The following is a 22,978-nucleotide window of genomic DNA, read 5'->3' as shown; positions in this document are numbered from 1 at the left end:
TACCCCAGTTCTTGTATGCATAAATAAAAAATCTTTAAAAAAAAAAAGAAAGAAAGAAAGAAAAGACTTGGAAAGATGTGACCCTGGACTGCCAAGGTCCATGTTCCTTGCCATGTTGGCCACCTGTGGGAGGACAGACTGTAGCTGGGGATGGAAGGAGGCATGACACAGCGACCAAAGAATGTCAAGTCTGGTTTCTCTGTCCCTCTAACCTCAGTTGGCTAAGCTATCCCGACCATGATCCTTCAACAAATCTGCCTTTTTGCTTACCTTCACCTGGTTTCCTCTTACAACAAAAAGAGACCAGCCTGGCAAGGCACAGGAGGCCCTGCCCGAGCTGTCTGCCACATACTCGTCTCTATCATGTTCTTACTTCAAAGGTTACATCCCACAGAGAAACGCTCACATTCCCTATGTAAGCGGTGCCTTGCCTCACCTCCACGTCTGCCCAAGCTGTTCCTTCTGCTTCCTTCACTCCTCAGCTTAGTCATCCAGCCATTCTCTGACCCTCCAGCCTGGGCTATCTGTCTCTCTCTTTAGGGTTCCTGTTACACATGGATGGCAGCCCTCTTCTTGGTATGCCCACGGCAGCCAGACCCTACTCTCATCTTCACACATGGCATTGAATTCACCTGTGCACAGAGCAGCAGCATCTTGAGGGCAGGGCCAGTTCATCTTCACAGAGCAGGGTGCTCAGAGGATGCCCCCAGCAAGCTGGCGAACTGGGGAGTTTGTGGCCTGGAGTACAAAGACCAGGTCTCTGCTGCCACTTCTTTCCTGAGGCTACATCAGTGGACTTAGGTCCTTAATAAATCACTTCTCCTCTGGATGGTGACCTGCAATCCAGAAAGCCATTCTACATGCATAGTTGCTTTCAAGCCTCACCAGAACCCCAGGAGCGGCGCACACCATGAATGTCACGCATCATCATTCATACAGGGGGAGCTGCATCATTCTGTCCCTTGGAGAAGACTGAGTCTCACAGAAAAGTGTCACTGTCCCAGAGACAGCAGGACATGGAATGTGGCTTCCTGACTTTGGGGGCAATGGGCTGGGCCCTGGACCCACCAATGAAACACCAAGCCATTCTCTTCTGACTATTCCTGAAACTCGGGGAGCCTGTGAACCTCATCTTGTGTGGATGAAAAATTGGGGTGGAAAGTGCCACTCATGGGAGAGAAGAGTGGCCTGTCCTATGCCTTGGGGTCCCTGGGCTACCTTGAAGGAATGAGCACCTCTTCTCCTAGCCTCAGTCAACAGCTATGGTCAAGAGCTATGCTGTGGGAAAACCAAAGTGATTCCATCTTGTGTGGACACCATTTTTGACACCATCTTTGACCCTTGACCAGTAGTTGCCCTACTCTGGGAGGGTTGCTGATTGTTTCTTTCACTGTGGTAACCTGTCCTCGTGATCCATATGCAACTCTATTACACTTAGTAGAACAAAGACACACATGACATGACCGCGCCAACATCTGGCATCATTAGTCTTACACACAAAAAAATCACCTGTATTAAAGAGTGTATAAGAAGACCCCTGTGGGGAAGGGGGCGGTGCATCCTACCTGGAACCAAAGTCCTGCCCACCAGCTCCAGTGCCAAGGACCCCTGTAGATAAGTTGCCCCTAATAAACCTTAAGTGTAATTAATGGACATGCCTGCTTCATTCTTTGGACTCAAATTACCTTCTCAATTTGGAAGAACTTATTCATTCCCTCAGTCATACATTAGACAATAAATAACATGCTGGATCTTTGTGAAATCTTTTCCATGTGTCTTAAGTCCCCTGCAGACCCTGTCTCATTTAGCCCCACACCTGGTGCCCCACGCATCCCAGTTTTCCCAGAAGTGTTCCAGGTTTAAAATTGAAAGTCCTCTACTTTAGAAACCCCTCTTCCCCAACCACCAGGGCTAGCTGGGTGCCATAATGACATGAGTCAGGAATTGGGGTTGTTCCCATTTTACAGATGAGGCAACAGAGGCCCCAAACAGGCAAGTGACTGGCTAAGGTCACACAAGGAATTAGTGACAGAGCCAAGATTCACACCAACGTGTCTTGTTATCAATTGTTTAACCAACAAGTCAGTCATCCAGAATGTATTAGCAAAATTGAGGGGCCATGCAGGAAGAGTGGGTGTCAGGCCACAAACATTATCCAGCCATGTACAAAGTGAAATAATGCATCAAACCACCATGTTCATTTGGTCTCTATTTCTCATCAGCTCTTAACTGTGTCTCCACAGGGCTTTCAGATCAGCTAGTAGAACAACAAGCTCAACAGATGTTTTTCCCCACTGAATTGGCCAACGATTTGACTGTAACTGTGTCTGTAGCCGATGTCAAAACAACAGGCCAATTAATCCAATTCCACTGGCCAATACAGTGGAAAGAGAAAATAAACAAAACCAGTTGTCTGAGAGAAATGACCCAATTGAAGACTGAGTCTGGCTAGTTAGTTCACTACCCTGACCACTAAATTTAGTTATACCAGGTGACCTTGAGGCCCTGGGGAGACCCAGCCTGAACTAGTTGAATGAACCAGTCCTGTTGGCAACATCTATATGTGGCCCCAACTTTGAAAGACTAGATCAAATTGATGGTGGAGGTTATGTAATGACTGCCCATGCTAAATGCTTTCTGGGAATCATTATTTTTCAAAGGCTTCTGAGTTCATTATGTAAGAGGCACTAGCTCATGCATTATGAGCAGACCAGGGCAAAAATGACATTTAAGTTATTGCACAAGTTTTAAAACTAGTTGCTCTACAAATAAACAGTGATTTTTAAAAGAAAGGGAAAAAGGAATTTATAAACCCAATAAAGATGCAACAGGGGCCAAGCAAGATGAAAAGAAGTTTAAAACTGTGGTGAGCCACCTTCTGAGGCCTTCAGAACACTCAAATCCAGAATAATTCTTCACACAGAAAAAGGAAGAGGCGTATTCTCAGAAAGGCCAACCAATAACTCCTCCCACCCTACCCCAGCGCCACCACCAAGCTGCTTGGATTCACTGTACAAAGTAAGATGCGGCCAGCCAAGGATTTCACCAGGGAGGAACCCAAATATCCACTGCTTCTCTAGCCCTTCAGGACACTCAGCCTAGACACCAAGTTGAGCTCACCTCAGGGAGAGCTAAGGGGCCCAGACTACTGACCCAGTCACATCAACTTATGCATTAAAACACTCAACAGTAGGTTGCATGTATTAAGCACTAACTATATACCAATCCCTGTTCCAAGCATTTTACATACACTATCCTACTTTATTCTCATAAAACTTTGTGATAAATGCTAATATTAAACCCAATTTAAAAATGAGGCATGGGAAGTAAAATGACTTTCCCCTGGTCTATGATGGAACTGAGATTTGAAACCAGAGGTGTGACTCTAGAGCTTTTTGTTCTGAGTACCGGTGCTCAGCCCCCTAGTTTCTCTGACTGTTAGTGCCATATTCTGGCTCCCAGTACCTGCGCTGGATTCTCCTTTTGAGAGGAGCTCCAGCTGGAAGGCTGTGCTGAGGCTGCGGTACAAGTGTACCCACCAAGGCTGGGTTCACTGGGCTTTTACTAGAGGAGACAGGTGGTATTTGCAAATCACCAAGAATCAAAACTCATGGATTTGCCTCTAAGTCCTTTCAAGAGAAGTGCTAAAGAAAGAAGTTAAGAGCTATGTACGTCAAAATCAGATAACAAACGGGCCTCCCTGGTGGCACAGGCTGTTGAGCGCTGCACTATGAAGCTATCTTCAGCCTCTGCAGCTCAGGTTTGGTCCCGGTCGGCCAGCAATAGTCCCACATGGCGCAGCACACCTCTCCTGTCTTTCCTGCTGCTCCCCTCAACAGTGTATTTCGTCAGCCTGCCTGTTCTGTTCCCTGCTGTCTCTGGTGAATCCTCTCACCCTCCTGTGCATCTGGCCTGTACCCTGATTCTTGTATAAATAAATCTTTTTTAAAAAATCAGATAGCAAATAAAAGAATATTCAATTCAAACTGGCTTAAGATTGTCACACTATCTGCTCATATAACAGAGTCTTGCAGGGAACAAGGGGAGCTGCAAATGTACTTGATCCTGCATCTCAATGTCTTATTGAGGACTTGGGGTTTCTCTTGGGGAGCTCAATGACCTACATTGTATGAATTGTACTGAAAAGTGAATGCATTCGAACTCTAAGAAACTGGAGAGTCCTGGGGAAAATTAGGTTACATTTGCTTTCATGGAGCTTTTGGAGACACTTGTACCTCTATCTGACCCTCAGCTCTCTTACAGACACATTTGTCCCCTCTGGCTCTTTGCATCAGAGCAATGGCTAAGAGACACCCTCAGCTGGCATGACCTATTCCAGATGGTCAATTATCTTTGCTTTTCAGTCAGGGGAGAGGCTCAGACACCAATCAACTCAATTTATTCATTAACTTGCACAGTCCAAACAGGGTAAAAGGAAGTTGGCTTACATCGCCAAGTCTCCAGTCTGGTTTCAATCAATCCAACAAGCCAATTTCTCTTCCCTTCAGCCTAAGAGTCCTCTGCTTGAATCTACCCAGGTAATATTTATCAGGGGAATGTGAAGACCAGAAATGACCATTGTTTCCAAAATAGATCAGTTGACCTGTCTCTTTTCAATCCGCCCATTGCCAGCCAGTCAGTGGGCAAAAAACTGGATCCTGGCACATCTGATTCCACTTAAAGACCAAGACACTTTCTCCCCACACTTGTGTATTGCTCCATCCCTGGAATTGCCCTCAGTGACTTTTACCTTGACCAAATTTTAGTTTGGCTCCTCTGAAACCTCTTCTCCACTGTGCCTCATCCTTGGCTTTCTAAGTCCTCCTTGTTAAGTCACCTGAGCAAGAATACTGCTAAGTTAACTTAGCAAGAATCCCCCCACCCCTGAAATCTTATCACCCTTGTTGTCTGATCAAGTTCCCCCCACTTTTGATGCTTAAGTCCTTGGTCTGCCTTTAGTAAAAATCCTGTTAGGCCAGGTTAGCAAGAATGCTCTGTCCTCAATGTCTCTCTCCTCTTAGTAACTTTCCATCCACTAACACCTTCATTCTGTCTGTTGGTTATAAAGCCCCACTTATCCTTGTATTGGAGTTGAGACTGATCTCCCTCCCTTATTGCAATAGTCTTGAATAAAGTCTTTCCTCGTGTTGCTCATCCAGGTCAGTTAACATGATGTCATTGAGGTAGTGATATCTGCCATGTCTGTCATTGGTAAATGGGAAGCTCCTGCCATTTTTTAAATATCAGAATAATTTTTTGCTTTGCCATCTTCAATTAAAAGAAACTGCCTCACCAATTGCATTATCTTGCACAGAAGCCAACATGGAACGGCTGGTTGGCTCAGTGACACAAATGCCCCACATTCTTCCCTCAATTCAGGATGTCTCTGAAGGGCCAGATCAGCTATAGGGTTTCCTGAGGATCAGCTGATCCTTCTGCCACAAATACATCTCAGTTCGACTATTCATCTGCCTTGATTTGCTTCTCTCCCTACACAGGGGTTTGTTGGGATAGAAAGGAACTACATGCTGAAGAAGCCAATATGGACCAGCAGAAGGGATTAGATAGTAGGTAAAAAGCACAGGATATAATTTAAAAGGCAGAATTTATCAATGTGGGCACACCACCTTAAGATATAGGATCTTACCTCCTAGCAAGGATCTTGGGAGAAAAAACTAAACACATGACTTAATGGCTTAGAATGACACACATTTGGTGAAGTATAAATGCCAGAGTAACTGTCATAGATATGAGAAGAAAGAATCAAAGGACTCAGAAATATGTTCTCCGACTCTGTCTTGCAGGTGGGCCTAGGGAATGCTCCATCTACTGATGCAATAAATAATGCTTCAGTAAGAGGCACCACTGGGTGCACCATTTCTGTTCTCCAGAGGCCAGGGTGGGAGAGGCTCTTGTCAGACTCTACAAGAACAGGTGGCTTGCCAGATACCGGAGGCCTGGTGGTGGTGCTGAGACATGAGAAGCAAGGTCGGTGCGAGGGTGGGAATGAGTGACAAGATGGAGTGGCAGCCTGGCAGGGCTGTACTCCAGAGCTCTGTGGAAGTGATGAAGAGAATGCAGTGCACCCAGGGGCAAAACTGATGGGCCCCCAAGGGGATCTTTTTCATACTGTACAATTAAAAGAAATCAAGGATAATTGATCAGGAAAACTGGGAGAAGCTGCAACAACAAAACCTCATGATCCTTTTGTCTTGTTTTTGGATTTGAAATCTGAAGGAGAGCCCAGGTCCCCGTGAGGATGGGCCCAGGGACACCACAGCAAGGACATGCAGTAACGACTCCCTCCATCAAACCCCAAAGCAATCTACAGCCATTGACTCCGCTAAAATGGCTTTTCATTTCAAGGGTAATCGGATGCCAGATCTGAGCTGTAGCACCATTATAGTCCCTTGTGGGAATGGGGGCAGGAGGGAGCCAGGGAGAAGCTGTATAAGGGGAATGGACATTCATTGCACTTAGAAGTTCCACATTGGTTCCTTAAGATGTGGAGCCATCCTCGTGAAGAAAGCCAAGCAGAAGCCTCCAAAATTGCCCCCATCTCTTAGCCTGGATATTAAATCAAAAACAACATCACATTCCAAGACCACCTTTAAGGAACCCCCTTAAAGACTTAAACAAGCAGGGGCGGTGGGCCCCTAACACCCCCATTCAATTCACCTATCTGGCTCCTAGAAAAACCAGACAGATTACGGAGGAGGGCAGTTGACAACCACAAAGCCAACTGAGCAGTAGCTATAATCACAGCTGCCAGTCCAGATGTGGCACCTCTGTTAGAGAAGCCTGACTAGAGCCCATATTTGGCATGCCGCACAGCTCTGGTCAATGTATTCTTTTCGATCCCTGTCAAGAAAGAGTACCAAAGGCAGGTTGCACTCCCATGGAACAGTCAAGAGTATAAATTTACAGTCTTCCTCTAGGGCTATATTAACTCTCCCATCCTTTTTCATAATGCAGTCCAACAGGATCAGAGCCATCTGGACATTCTGCAGAGCATCCCATTTATCAATGACAGACGTGGCAGATATCACTACATCAATGACATCATGTTAATCGAACTGGATGAGCAACAAGAGGAAAGTATGTTGGAGAACTTGATCAGAGACACATGAGTTCCCAAGGTTGGGGGTTGGGGGAAAGCCTTAGAAAAATTCTGAGACTCTGTGTTAGTGAAACTCTTAGGGGCCTCAAGGATGAAGCATGTAAGAAGAGACATGCTATGCAAGGGGGTGTCCCCTCCAAAATAAAGGGCAGTTGGGCCTCCCCTGGTGGCGCAGCGGTTGAGTACTGGGCTGCAAAGCTGCCCACAGCCTCTGCAGCGTCGGTTCAATCCCCGGCCCCTGGTGAGGGTCCCACATGGAGCTCAGACCTCTCCTGCCACGCTCACTGCTCCCCTCAGCGATGTACTTCGGTCCTTCTGCCTGTTCTGCTCCCCACTCTGGCTCTGGTGAATTCTCTCACCCTCCCGTGCTTCTGACTGTACCCAGTGCTTGTATAGATAGATAGATAGATAGATAGATAGATAGATAGATAGATAGATAGATAGATATAGATAGATAGATAGATAGACAAATAAATAAATAAATAAAATAAAGGGCAGTTGCTGAAAGTCCCAGACAGTAAGCAGAAAACAGAATCAAGGACAAGCTTCCATCCATCCATCTATCCATCCATCCATTTATTCATTCATTTATTCACATTCCTCCACCCAAAACTTGTTGACAGCTACTCTTTGCACCCTGCTCCTGCTTGAGGATTAGGGAGGGTGGGCTGGAAATGACGTATGTCACCACAAGGGACCCAGGAATGCCTGCACCCTGCCTGTTACCACCACCACCACCACCGTCTCTCCAGAGGAATCCAAGGAGTAAGAGCAGAAGAGAAACAGAGGAACATTTTCTGCAACAGCATCCCAGGTGACCCTTATGAAATGCAGAGCACCCTAAACAAAGTTCAAGGTTAAAGCGAGGCCATCTATTCCAAATCCAAATCTTTTTGTTATTTACTCTCTTTGAAACTCCCTCCAGTGAACATGCAATAAAAATCCAGGCTGTCTTGAAGGAAAGAGGGTTTCCTCAAGGGGGTGGGGGAGTTGTATATTAATCAGGGGAGCTTATGAAGTCTGGCTGGGCTTTCCCCCCCTGAATTGCGGATATTTTTGAAGCTGGTTTGTGGTGTGCACACACCCTATTCTCTCGGAATGCTTGACCTCCACGTTCTGCACCCTTCTTCCTGAGTTCTGCTTGGTGGCTGCTGAGACAACAAACATCCCTCCACTTGTACACAGTAAGCTACAGACAGGCCAACCCCCACAGACCTCTGCTGCTTCCAAAATAATCTAGCAAACTCTCTGGCAATGGTTCAAGTTTTTCCAGGTTTCAGTGGGACAGAAGCTGGAAATTGGCCTCTTGAAGCACCCTTGGCTGAACTGAGTGAGTTCATGAAAAGAAAAAATAAAATAAAAACCAAGGAACCACTGCTCCAAAACATTTCCATTGGGCTGCAATTCTGTCCCTCCATCTGAATTTTGCCAAAGTTTGGTAACCCTCTTTGTAGTACAAAATGGCCCAAAGCAAGGGCACTCACATGGTTTTGTGGAAAGAATTCAGGGTGCTATCAGAAGGGGCTAAATTCAAATCCTATCTCTGCCCCTGTGTGGTCTTGCGCTATTCAAAGAGCATCACAGGGCCTCAGTTTTCACATCTCCAAAATGGGAATACAAATGAACTCCACATGTAGATCAAAGGACAGAGCATGTGAGGAGCCTGGTGCAACACACGCCCTGGAGTCCCTGTACCATGACTGGATCAGATTTCATGGAATCAGCTTATCATAGCAGGAAAGGATCAGACAGAGCATCATGTCCAAGTTTCAGCTTATCATTCAATTCTTGCAATCCCTGGGGCTTCTATCTTATGATTGACCTTATCCAAAATGTGCAGAGATTCAAGAAAGAAAATCAACACAATATTTTATTAAAAGGAAATATATTTGAAGGCATATTCCCTTACTCCAGGCTTGGAGATGTAACTATCACCTGTCACTGTGTTGGTCTGACATGTGGATAGCAACGGGAAATGTGACACGGAGGGTGGAGTGGCTCACCCTTGGTAGTTATGCCGGGATCCATGATCCCACAGGTTGTCCCCAAAGCCCAGAGTTACTTCTGCAAGAGGGCTAAAGTACCTCCAGCGAGGGCCTCTCTGATGGCACAGGGGCTAGTCTCAATGCTATCAGGTTATCACCAGCCACTGTGGCATGAGCTCAATCCCCGGCCAGGGAGGTAAAACACATGGCCCCTCAATCAGTCTGCCTGTTCTGTTCCCCACTCTGCCTCAGGTGAATCCTCTCATCCCCGCACCTCTGGCCTACACCCCAGTTCTTGTATGCATAAATAAAATAAATCTTTAAAAATATATATTTCCAGTGAGAAGAACATGGTGGAGGCAGTAGCTGTCTAGATCACTTAGGAAGAGCTCATATCCAAGTAAGACAAAACTAATGAGTTAAGAGAACTTATTGGCCCCTGCAGTTGAGAAGTCCAGGAGTAGGAAAGGTTCAGCAAAGCTTAGTTAGCAGCTCCATGCAGTAGTTAGCAGCCCCAAGAAGCTTGTCTCTTCACCCTTCCACTCAGCCTTTGGCCATGTCTCCCTCACCTCGAGTTTGCCCCACCCTCTTCTTGACTGCAAGATGGCTGCTGGCCGCAGCAAGGGCATCCTGGTCCAGTAAGAAGAGAGAGCACTGCCAACACAATTTCTGCAAAAGAAATCGATAAAATCTTTCTTCTCAGAAGTCCCCAACAAATGCTTCCCCAAGACACATGCCAATCACCAAGGCCAGGGCACTGAACTGTGAGTACTGCTTAAGCCATTCAGCTCCACCTGCTGGAGCTAGGACTTGGCCTGCTTCCCCTTGATGTACATGGGCTATGTGGGGGGTAGTACCCAGGTAAAAACTGTGGTGCCAATATCTAGATAAAGAGGGAGTGGATGCCAGGCAACCAACAGCAGCAAATGCACATGACATCACCAAACTCCTTGCCCACTCCACAATGAATCAGCCCTGATTCTTCTACTGTGTCCTCTGTTCTCCACTCTCAAGAAGGGAGACAGTAAATCTAACCAGTTCATCTCTCTCCAGTGTAGACATAGCCCCTTGATTGACCAATGTTTTGGTGGAAGGGGCCCATGGCTGCCTAAAGCTCTAAAATCAGTGATCTCAAACTCTGTTCCAAGCAACACTTATTTCCATGGAGCACACTCAGGGTGCAGAGTAATTGCAACAGAAAGGGGGTGCTTGAGTGTAGAAGAGGCTGAACAGGGCAGACTCTGGACCCTCCACTTCTCTTTGAAGCTCATACATCTGCTCCAGGCACCACATTCAAACAGGCTTCTGATACCTGCTCATTATTTGCAGACTTGATCCTGGTCTTTGACCCTGCCCCATATCCCTCTGTCCTGGGATTTGCTTTCCTTGTGGCCCTGAGCAGACCCCCTCACCCTTCCGTGTCACAGCAGCACCGCCTGCATAGATGGTCAGCAACACGGCTGGCCATCTGGGAACTAGCCTGCCTCCACCCATCTCACCTCTGTGACCTTGGGGGTATCACTTCACCTCTCCTAGCCTCTGTTTTCTTTCCCATTAAATTGCAAGAACAATTCACAATTTAGACCAATAAAAATGCTCTCTGTTGGGCCACTGGATTGACTGTTATATTTGCAGAATCTCTCTTTTTATTATCAATAATGACTGGAACTGCTTGACCTGTTCAACATTAATGTTAACTGTATCCAGCTCCATTAAACCAAAAAAAAGAAAAAAGAAAAGAAAAGAAAGAAAGAAAAAAGCAGCTCTATATAAAGGGAATTAGAGGCCCCTGAAGACAACACTTGTACTAAGTGGGCCATATGTGTCCCTAGTCTGCTTCCCCAGAGTTCCATAATGTTCAGAACCTTGGCAAATGGGATACTTGGAGCAAAGTCTCCACTCCAATGCTGGGTCTGCTTACGAACAACATGACTGCCCCTCAGAATGACTTTATGTGGCTGCTGCTAAAAGCAACTTCAAAAGCTGACTAAGACATGCAGATCCAAGTCTTCCTATTGTCACTCCAACCTTCCTGCCTTTAGCAGCCTGACTGCTAGGTTCAACCAATGCCCTGACGATGTGCAGAAAACTGCATGGAGAAAATGCATCCATCATTCACTCACTCATTCATTCATTCATTCACCCAAAATTATGCAACCTGCTCCAGGCAGGTGAAGGGATGGTAGGCTAGGGACTATTTTGATGATGTCACTGCAGGGGACCCAGGAAAGCCTGGACCCTGGCTGTTACCACCACCATCCTCCCCCAGAGGAACCCAAGAACAAAAGAGAAACAGTGGAACTATTTCCCAAGTCTTTTTTTTTTAAGATTTATTTTATTTTTATACAAGAAGCGGGGTACAGGCCAGATGCGTGGGAGGGTGAGAAGATTCACTGGAGACAGAGCGGGGAACAGAACAGGCAGACTGATAAAATACACTGCTGAGGGGAGCAGGGGGCAAGATAGGAGAGGTCTGCCGCGCCATGTGGGATTCTCACAGGCCAGCTGGGATCAAACCCATGCTTTAGAGGCTGCAGACAGCTTCATAGGGTGGCGCTCAACCGCCTGCACCACCAGAGAGGTCCCCAATAGTCTTATTTTTAAGATCCTAGGTGATCTTATAAAATGCAGAGCACCCTAGACAAAGTTTAAGGTCAAAGTAAGACCATCAAAGCTTTATCTTAAAAGTATCATATTGATGTATACTGAAACTAAGTACTGTAGAGGGAGGGGAAGGTGAGGAGCTGGATGGAGCAAGATGGGTAATACCCACAAGAACCAGGCACCAAGAGGAGCCCTGTATTCCCTTACCCACCCACAGGTACAGCAAGGAAAAATAAGAATGCTCCCTGACATTACTTAGTTAGAAAAAAAAAAAAAAAAAAAATATATATATATATATATATATATATATATATATATATATATGAGATGGGGTTGACCAGTTGGATGGGGCAGGAAAGAGCATTCCAGACCCCTGGAATGGCGTGTGCACAGATACAAGGTGTGAAACACCCTGTCATGTACAGGGGAATCAAGGGGTGGAGGTCTTGTTTGCTACAGCAGGAATGGCAGAAGAGAAAGAGAAAGAAGTGAGGCAGATGAGGTCTGCAGGGGTCAGCTTATTCAACCCCATTTTCTCCATGGCCCGCAGAGAGCTTACTCCAATTTCATACTTTGCATTCAGCCACATGACTTGCTTTGACCTACGGATGTTAACAGACATGAAGAGCAAAGACCAGCAATATGCTTCTAAGATTAGGGTTGTCCACTTTGTCTTCCTGCCTTTGGCCATAAGAGCATGATTTGGCAATTATTGATCTAAGGAGGATGAGATGAGTCAGTCCAGGGATCCAATACACCCACCTGAAGTCAAATCCAATTGGGCCCCACCAAGATCAGCCACATCCCAGCCAACCCACAGACACATCAGCAGGAACAAGAGATGCTTATTTGGTATGCCACTGAGGTTCTGTGGCTATTTGTTAACCAGCCAACACTCACTGATTCACCCATGTATGCTGAGGTAAGACATTGGGAACATATCTGGAAGCAGAACAGCATTTAATCATTTATTAATTGATAGTCCTCTCTCAAACCACCCAGGTAACGCCTAGAATATGAGCAGTTCTGGACAAACAGAACAAACAGATTAAATCCTTGTTGACAGCTGACAAGATCATGTGCCTTTGTGCAAGCTGGCTCCTCTGCCTGAGCAAAACTGACCTTGCCACATCAGTCACATACTAGACACATCTCCTACTGGAATCACCCCACTGTTCAACACTTTCACAGTACCTGCTGGGTCAGGGACTCCAGCAGGTAAGCCCTTGTTAATTTGACTTCTCTTCTTCTAGACTGTGAACCCTTGAGGGCAGGGACAATGTCTCTCTTCGCTTGGGTGCTCAGCATCTCAGACCGAGCCTGGCACAGAGTTGGTGCCTGGTGTTTGTTGAATGAATGAACAAACAAGCCTCCCCTCAGCACCAAGCACAAAGCTAAGTGAGTGGCCCCCAGGCAGTGAATATGTGGTTGCCTGACTGCCAATGTGTGTCCTAATTAATTCCCTCGCCTGTTATTTCTTTCTTCTCCCATCCAGAATCACAAACTCCCTCCTGTGTGCTGCTCAGGCTCTGCTACAGTAACGTCTTTATTCCATTTTAATAATACCTAGACTATGGACAGAGTGACATAAAGGAAACCCGTGAGTCAAAACATCTATGGTAGGAAAAATACAGGTGACCTATAAAGCACTTCACCAACTTTCCCGAAGACTTCATGCTTGGACCTTATAAATCACGGGCGCCTGTCCCGCCAGGCTGGGCCAGCCACACTGCTGTGAGCTGCCCATCTTTAAGAGGCCTGGTGACACAATGGCTGGTTGATGCAGGGTATTTATACAGAATTTCCCACATCCATCTTGGTGTAAAAAGGGAGATGATGTCATCCAGGGGTGTAACAACTATCATCTGTAGAAAATCCTAAGCAGCCTCTGCGACAGTCGTGCTTGTTTATTTATTCTGGGGTGTATGGATTGTAAGAGGAACACTGCACTGTGCTCGAACACAGGAGTTTTGCAAACCTTCCTACCCTGCGACCTGGGCACCATTCCCCTTCTAGGAATCTGCACTAATAAAATCATCAGTGAGGTGCAAAGAGAGATGCCCAAAAATTTGTCCTCACAGTTTGATTCCTGAAGTGATACCCACCTAAAAAAAAAAAAGGAGGGGGGAGGCAAACCATCTCGACTTAACACAGGTGAGAGGTAGTTAAGCAAACTAGATTACATTCACATAATTTAGTGCTATGCAGCCACTGAAAACCAGTCACTAGGTCCTTCCCTTTCCCTTTTTTTACTGATTAATTATCTCTAAAAGCCAGTAGGTACAGCTGAACAAGGTAGGGGTCTTCAGAAGAAGTTCCTCCAAAGTAAGGAATGTATCTACACAAGGTGGCCAAACGCAGGGTATTGAGTTTTGAGTGTCCTTGAAGGAGAATGGCCTGGTGTGGGGGCAGGTCAGACAGGACCCATGCATGGAGGTGGTGATGGCAGCCTGACATAGGGTTCAGAGCCTGGGTGGGTGGAGGAGAGTGTCCTCAGAGTAGTATCAGCTGCATAAGGCCAGAAGGGGTGCTCAAGGTAGGGCAAGGTGGTGATGAGGCTACCCATGGATAGAAGGAAGATGCTCCCCAGCACATCAGGTGAGAATCCAGATGGTTAGGAGCTTGTCTGTGTGATCAGAGGCGGCGTGGTAGTAAATGTATTTTAGGCTTCTCACTGCCAGAGGAGAGTGTTACAAATAAAGAAAAGCAGAAAACTAAGATGACCCTGTGGTATTCCAGGTATCAGTGTGAATTCTTGGAAAGAGAGAAGGAGGGAGGGAGGGAGGCAGATATCAATAGATAGGCAATAGAGAGAGATTTAATAGATGGGTGATAGATAAATGGATGTGAAGACTAAGCATGTGCGTCTGTGTGTGTGTTGTGTGTACTTACCTCCTTTCACTCTAATTTCTGAGAGCATCTAGTTCAATAGCAATCAGCACATCTAACAAATAGATTTTGGTTTCTAAACAACATTCACCACTAAAAGGAACCAGGGGGCTGTGGAGAAATGGCTTTTGGAAGAGGCAGTTAGCTATAGGCCTGCACATTCTAACTTGTAAGGAAAGATCTTACCCTTCCTTCTCAGGCCCAATCTAAGGTTCCGTTTGCAGTGAGCAACTTCACAGAACATGTAATATCTCCTTGTAGGATGAAGAGAAGACTTGTGTAGGGCCTTCTATGAAAATAGAAGTAGATTCCCCAGGCTCAGTGTTCTTCCTCTGTAACGCCAACATGTGCACTGCTGTGTATCCATCTGGGCCACGTCACATTGCTCCCTTGGACTCGGGTGTAGGAAAACCAACATGATTATGCCCATGCTCATGTTACTTCCTGTGATGTGAATAATAAAGTGCTATGTCTCTAAATTAGGGGTCTCATGTATTTTGCTAGCATCCATGATCCACTAATAGACTCTTAGTAGCTTGTAAGTAGGGTAAAATCAAATCCCAGATCTAACAATAATTGATTCCAGGGCTGGGTCAGGAAAAGTATGAGACATGGCTGAAATATCTTTTATCAGAAAATAGAAAGTGTTCAGAGAAAGATGAGGACACATCAAAAGGATACAGCTTGAAAGGGTTCTCACTGACCAAATCTGGGGCAATTTGAACATCAAAATAAATAATGATATAACAGATGATAACTTATTGAATAAGATGCAGTCCTGATCCTTCAAAGCAGGCCATGCTCTTGGCCACTGAAAGTAGTTCAGGGATGGGCATTTGACCTAGGCTGTTGAATCAAAGTGAATCTCAAGGGTTATTTTGGAGGTGGGAAGGGAAGGATGGAATCTCTACACTTTTCCACTGAGCTTGAATTTGAAAGGGTCTGAATTTGGAGCTGCTCACCCTAAGGGAAGAGCCTGGAACTCTTGGGGACCCCATGCTGAAACTGTGAGTTTATAGCCTTGTTATATAGCCTTGTCATGTTGTAGATTTCCAATGACTTTTGAACATCCTTGATGTGTACAAGGTATGTTTTGTTCCATATCACCAAGGAATGAACTCACTTCAATTCTGACATCTATCTGGAGGTATTGTCAGATCCTCCAGATTAATGGTTCAGGCCCACATGACTGCCCTCCCACACATACCCCTACACTTGTAGCCAAACGGCTATAGATAGAAGTGATGGAAGCTTACAGTTAAAAAATTGGGGACAGATGTTTTCACAAGTTAAAAAAAAAAAAAAAGAGGTGGGAGCAGGGACAACAGTCATTAAACCAGCTATGGAAGTTTCTAGGAATCTGAGGTGGGGTCAGAAAGTATTATCTGTTACAGAAAACCAATCCAAGCAGACACCAGAGTGATAAAATTCCACAAAGGAATGAATCCTCCCATAGAATATTCTATGAGAACATACCTTGCTCTGACAAAACGCAAATCTTGCCTTTTAGTCTGCCCACCTGTGTCTATGCAGGCACCTCTTTTTTCTTTTTCCTAATAAACCTGCCCCTTTAAAATGCAGTCTTTGCCTGTGTTTCGGTAAATGTCCTTTTCCTTAATAAACTCACCATGCCACCGAAGGGAAAACTGCTAAAACCTTTCTCAGAGGGGCCCAAGAACCCCACACACTGAATCCCAACATCTGAACCCCAACAGAAGGATCTCATGACTCCACTCCTTGGGCTTAATTACTTTGCTAGAATAGCTCACAGAATTCAGAGAAACATTTGCTTACATATACCAGCTTATTATAAACTAATATCACTCAAAAACAGCCAGATGGAAGACAGGCATAGGGCAAGGTATGGGGGAAAGACTTGGAGTCTCTATGCCCTGTCCAGGTATACCATTCTCCCCAAAACTCTCCAACTCCCATTCTCTTGTGTTTATATGGAGACTTCATTAAAAAGCCACAATTGATTGAATCATTGGTGATGGAACTCAGTATCCAATCCTCCTCCTATCTCCAAAGGTCAACAGGCACTGGAAGTTGCAACCCTTTACTCACTGGGCTGCTTCCCTTGGCAATGAGGCCCCAATCTTAGGTTACCTAGAGGTGTCCCAAAGTCACATCATTAAAATAACAAAAGACACCTTTATTGCTCTCTCATCCCTTAGGAAATTCCAAGGGTTTTTAGGAGTTCTGTGCCAGGAAGGGGGTTTAAGACCACATATATATTTCTTATATATATTACAATATGTTTATAGGCTCTTTAACCTTATGAATCTTTCCTCCCTAAGGTAGAAATCAGAAAACTTGCTTCTCTAGACCTATTGCACCTAGCCACAGGTCTGATGCTAGGTACCACCAGAAAGATGTATGCAGGCAGACTTTGCAAAGTAACATGAGGAGGAGGCATTGGTCAAACTATGTGTTGCTGAAGAAGGTAGCGGCATCTGGTTTCAAGGGTGGTGGCAGCTGAAAAGTCATGCACAGGAACATCATCCCGGCTGGCAGAAGGATTAGTTGCACTGAAGTTCCTGACAGCAAGACAAGTTATAGCATTTAGTGCTTGCTCGTAGCCATGCCCTCCTCATCATTTAAGTTCCCCAGCACTTTGGGGACAAAATTTCTGGAAGCACAGCCTTGATCTTGATTCATCAGCCTTGTAACAACAATTCTAAATAACCCAATATTCTTTCATTAATCTCCTCTACTGTTTGCTAAGTTAGAGTGGCACACAATTAAGGATTTTCTCTCATTTAAAAAAATGGTACCAGTAGTAATGAAACTAACCTGATCATTAATGGTTGAAGCAGATGCCCCTTTCTGTGTAGTGGCAAACATTTGGCCAAATTGTTGCCTACAAAGATTTCACACCAATTAAGGTTATAGAGTCAGAAAAAATGAAAGGAAAATTCCAGAATACTAGTCCATGCTGGCTACGTCATGTCACTTTTAATAGACTCCTTGTCAATATCTATAAGCCAATGAAAGAGACATAGATTTGCTAAGAGAGGTACTATCTGACAGCAGTCTATAACCTAAATTGACCGAGAGTCCCATAATTTGAAATCTGAGCAGTTGAAATGACACTATTGAAGCGACTGTGTAGCAGGAAATTAGATCAGTGCCTGCAGTTGTCTAGAACCTCTCCTTCAGAATTCTCTGTCAAGTAAAGGGGAAGTACTGATATGCAGAGTGCAACTTAAAGAAGGTATCTCTCCACGCAGAGGTACTATTTTAAATTTCCCCAGATAATTAGCCAATAAGCCAACGACTGCAAAGTTGGGCAGAGCTCAGAGAGAGTGGGTAAAAGAGAGATTGCATAACGTACACACTTATGCCTAGATGAACACTTCTGTTGTCATTACCTACACATGAATCAAAGACTGATCTCTTACATTTTTGAGGAATGTAGATTTCTAACAACAATCTGAGCCTGGCCTATTATACCCTGTGATCATAAACCCCTAAAAAATAATCTTTGGAGAACAAACTTGCACCAAGAAAAAATAGGCTGCTAAAGTCAAGTAGTCCTCCCAGAAAAGACACCTATCCCAATCTCCATCTGAGATGTAGCATTAACAGACAGAAGCATGGGTCTGATGGTTGGGCTATACATCTTCACTCAGGAGTCCCAGACTTCAAGGGGGATGCAGTCGTTGACTACACATAGGATATATGCATAGAAAAAAAAGAAAGTGTGGAGGTTACTAAGAGGATGAACTATAGCAGATACGTTTAATTTGCCATCATAAAACCACTCACAACTCTCTTCTTCCTAGCTTTGCACTACTACCATAGCTAAAAGCTACTCACCTTCCCAGATTCCTTTGCAGCTAGGGTTACCATATGACCTAGTTCTGACCAATAGAATATGAGGGAAATGGTTATATGGGCCTTCCAGTAAAGCTTGTTTAAAAAAAATAGAGAAGCTCAACTGACATAAGGCAATTAAATATTTTCTTTTATAAACAATATCAAAAGTATATACAAAGTTGAGTCTCCTTGGACCATTCCTCAAGTCTTGTCTCTTACCCTCCCCTCCTCTCTTGTTATCAGTTGGATGTGTGCACTTCCAGATCATTCTCCTGCAGTTGAGTATATTTGCATTTATAGATGTATAACAAATGTATTTGTCTATCTATATGACATATATTTATGAGATATAATATTGTTTGAGCTACTGTAAATAGCCTCATACTGAGGGCACTATTCTGCAACTTGCTTTTCTCCCTCAACAATATTTTAGAGATATTTCTATGCTACACTTACAGATAAACCACATCCTTTTTATCTGCTTCATAGTTTTTGGATTGTGGATGCCCCACAATTAATTTAGCCATTTTTAATTGGTAGATGTTTAGACTGTTTCCTATTTCACAATTTAGTACTTACTCTTTGAAACAAGAAGTAAAAATTCTTGTCCACAGTTCTTCATGTACATCATGTGCCAGTATTTCTCTAGGGTAGATATTCAAAAGTGTAATTGCTAGGTCATAGGCTATGCACATTTTTTATTTTTATGTCCTTTTAAAATTTTAATAGATCCTGCCAAATTTCCCTCCAAAGTGGCAGTACAAATTTATAGTCTCTCAGCAGTGCATGAGAATTTCCCCACACTCTCACCAACTTAATTTTTTTTTCCAATCTGATGGGTAAGAAATAGCTTCTGGATGTGTTCCCTTGCAGTTTTCTGATGGGTATTGACATCAGTTTCTTTTTTTCTGACTTGTATCTCATCAGAGGCTTGTTTTGGCCCCAGAAACCCAGTGGGTTCAGGTCAAGGATCTGAAGTTCCTGCAGTAACTCAGGGAAGTTAATGTACCTTGCTGGGGCTTCACTGAGACAACACACAAACAGGATTTAGCCCAATTCCTGGCACAGCAAAAGCACCCAATAATATGCAGCTATCATCACTATCATCAGCAGCATCACCATCATCATCATCACCATCAGGTATGTGGATGTGTGATAAGAAGCTGCCCACAAGGCTTTCAGTGACCTCCACCCCCTGGTATTCACACCCTTGTGAAATCTCCTCCCTTTGAATGTGGACTGGATCTAGTGATTTGTTTTTATTGAACAGAGGCCAAGAAAAGTGATGGGACCTCAGTTCCTTAATTAGCTTATAAAAGACTGACTGTCATCTTGTTGGCATACTCCTGTTGCTTTCTCCATTTGTTCACTTTGATGAAGCAAGCAGCCATGTTGGAGGGGCCTACATAGTAAGAAACTGAGGGTGCCCTCCTGCCATGTCAACCCCTCTGATGACCACAGGACTGGGTGACACCTTGACTGCAGTCTGTGGGAGGCCTGGAGCCAGCTCAGTCATGCCCAGACCCCTGACCTACAGAAGCTGTGAGATAATAAACGTAATTTCAAGATACAATGTTTGCACTGCATGTATATATACCACAGCAGCAGATAACCAATACATGATAGAAGTTTCTTGAAGAAAATTGCTCCATGAACCATCTTTCCTGATCAGTAACATGGAATTCAGAATCTTTTCTAAAATGATGGCAATAACATATACATGACTGAAAATAAACCTATTGAATATTTCTAAGACTAGAAGATGCTGTGAGCTATTTTGAAGAAAACTGCTTCTGTGCATTTTCATAGCCATTGACTTAATTTGCCACCCCCTGCTTACAAAGATGGGAGGTAACAGAAGGAGCAAAAGCTTAACAGCCTAACAGACCTGGTTTTTAAGTTCAATGCTGCTACCTCCCGGCTGGGCTGCCTCGGGTATGCCACATGCCTCTGAGCTTTCATTTCCTAAACCATCAAAAGAAGGTTAAGAAAGAAAACAACCTCACCAACCTGATGTGGGTTTACAGTGGGGATGCAGAGATAGGCACTTTCCAAGCACCCAATACACAGCTGGTACAGAAATAATAGTCTCTTCTTCCAAACCTGTTTTGACCTTGAAATTTCTACCCCTTAGCAACTAGGAAAAAAAAATTTTGAAAAACATACCATTATTCTATTAAGCTTATATGAAAAGAGAAGGGAGGCCCAGGCTTTTCCCCATGGGGTAAAGAACACAAATGAAGTGTGGGAATTCACTTGGGAACGGACAATATTGTCAGAATTATCAAAATTGCTATATGCATTTGCCCTTTCTTCAACTTTGGAAAGGAAAAACAAAATGGGATTTGGGATGTCACCTAAAAGGATGAAAGTTGGTTTTTCTTTTAACTTTTAAGTCAAATTTTTCCATCACCCTCTAAGTAATTAAGGACTGAAAAGAAAAAGAAGTGCTGACTTTAGAGGGACCCTATTTGGGGCATTTTCCTTCTTTTTTCCAAAAGAAATACTCCCTCTAAAACCACAAAGTGCACCTGTTTCCCTTGATTTTAGGGGCCCCCAAAATGATGTTTTCAATTAGGTAGACGCCTTTCTTTCTAAACTTGATCTCAGGCCAAAGCTTTATTGCTAAAATATTCATTTTCTTTCACCACCTTCCCCCAAACAAAAAGATAAGAAAGAAAAGGAAGCTCCAATGTTTCCTACCTTTTGTTAAATTTTTCACTATGAAAAGTCAGGCTTTTCTTTTAGTGGAAGCATGAATCCTTTGAAATTGGAGCAAGAAGCAGCCTCAGGCCTATTTTGGCTAGGGCCCAGACAGCCGAGTCTGAGGATGGCTCAGGGAGGATGGGCGGTGAAGGCTTCAGTTTCAGCTTTGGCCAAAGCCCACTGTGTCTGCTTTGCTCCCGTCCAGAGGAGCAAGCCCTGTCTAGACAGTCAGCCCCGTAGATTATTTCCATTTCAGCTCAGATGCTTCCTTCACCTGCTCTTGAATGGCAAGGACTCACTGGAAGTCCCATCCTTCACAAAAGATCCTTGAACTTTCTGCCTCCTAGATGACCCAGGAGGAGGGTAGATGGGTCTTCCATGTTATAAAAAATGAACTCAAAAAAAGCATGACAGGGTAAGACATCCAGCCCTCTTTGGTGAAGGGCTTTGAAAACAAATCAGGTGACTTTTTAAAAAGAAGAGGCGTGGAAGAATTCCAGCTGATATTTGCTTTTGCTTTTTTGGCCTTTCTATATCCAACAGTACAATCAATCCAATTTTCCCTGAGTCTTACCACAGTAATGAAGGGGGCAGATGTCCCCTCACAACAACCTAAAGCAGAGTATGTCCCTCTGGGTAGAGTGGTGAGAGTTAGCAAATAAAAATACAGGATGCCCAGTTAAATGTGAATTTCAGATAAACAGCATTTTTTCCTACTAAAAATTCAATTTTAATTCAATTCTATTCTAATTTCAATTTTAATTGGGCACCTTGTGTTTTATCTGGCAACCCTGCCTGTGGGGAATTTGACTCTGGAAAGAGAGTTCCAAGCACATAAGTGAGAGAAAGATGGCTCACAGTGCCTTGGGGGCTGTGGGAGTGGGGAGTGGGGGTGGTCATCGGGCCAGAGGGGCATAGCAAGGCCCTGAGCGCAGGAAAGACAAGACCTTGGACCATTGTTGTATCTATGATGATGGTGCCTGTAGCACTGCATGCAAGGAACCATCACTGGGCAGGGTCTTCTCCATGCCTCAGTTTCCTCCTTCCTGCTTAAGACTCATCCGTCGAACTTCCTAGAGAGCCTCAGAGCTATCTGAGAATCATCCAAGAAATTTCTTTTTTAATAATACACTTTTGGGCCTCCCTGGTGGTGTAAGGGGTTAAGATGCAGCACTATGAAGCTATCCACAGCCACTGCAGCATGAGTTTGATCCCCAGCCAGGGAGCTACCCACATGGCGCAGCCGACCTCTCCTGTCTCACCCACTGCTCCCCTCAGCAGTGTATTTCAGTCGATCTGCCTGTTCTGTTCCCCGCTCTGTCTCTGGTGAATCCTCTCACCCCCCACACCTCTGGCCTGTACTCCAGTTCTTGTATGCATAAATAAATAAATCTTTTTTAAAAATACACTTTTAATTGTAATTTTCCAAAATGTATTTTCTTTCTCAAGAAAAAAAAAAAAAGAAAAAGATGCATCTAACTGTTTCTGCTCTGTCTGCCTCTCAAGGCTGTCTCAATCTGGGGGCAGGGGGCAGAGCTCCAACAGGGCCCCAATGCCTTAGGAAGGGCCAGGCCTTTTTCTTTGGTGGGTTGGTGACTTTGCCCTTGACTTAGAGAACTTGACCCTGCTGCAGTAATGCTTCTGTTGGCCCTGGGCACCTTACTCTCTGTTGTTTGTGGGTTCATAAGAAAAGGGGCCATTTTCTGGGTGGATTTCAGTGCAGTTGGACATTGAGTTTCTAAAGCCTGCTGCATTTTACTTGCCTCCAAAGACCAGTGCTGGGAAAGCAGGGGAGTTTCCTGCTCCATCTTCTGCAAGTAAAGAATCTCTTAGGGGCCTCCCTGGTGGCCTA

This window comes from Talpa europaea (assembly GCF_964194135.1).
Source record: "Talpa europaea genome assembly, chromosome: 9".
NCBI classification, from domain to species: domain Eukaryota; kingdom Metazoa; phylum Chordata; class Mammalia; order Eulipotyphla; family Talpidae; genus Talpa; species Talpa europaea.
The sequence above is the reverse complement of the archived record's forward strand: the minus strand, read 5'-3'. Positions refer to the sequence as shown.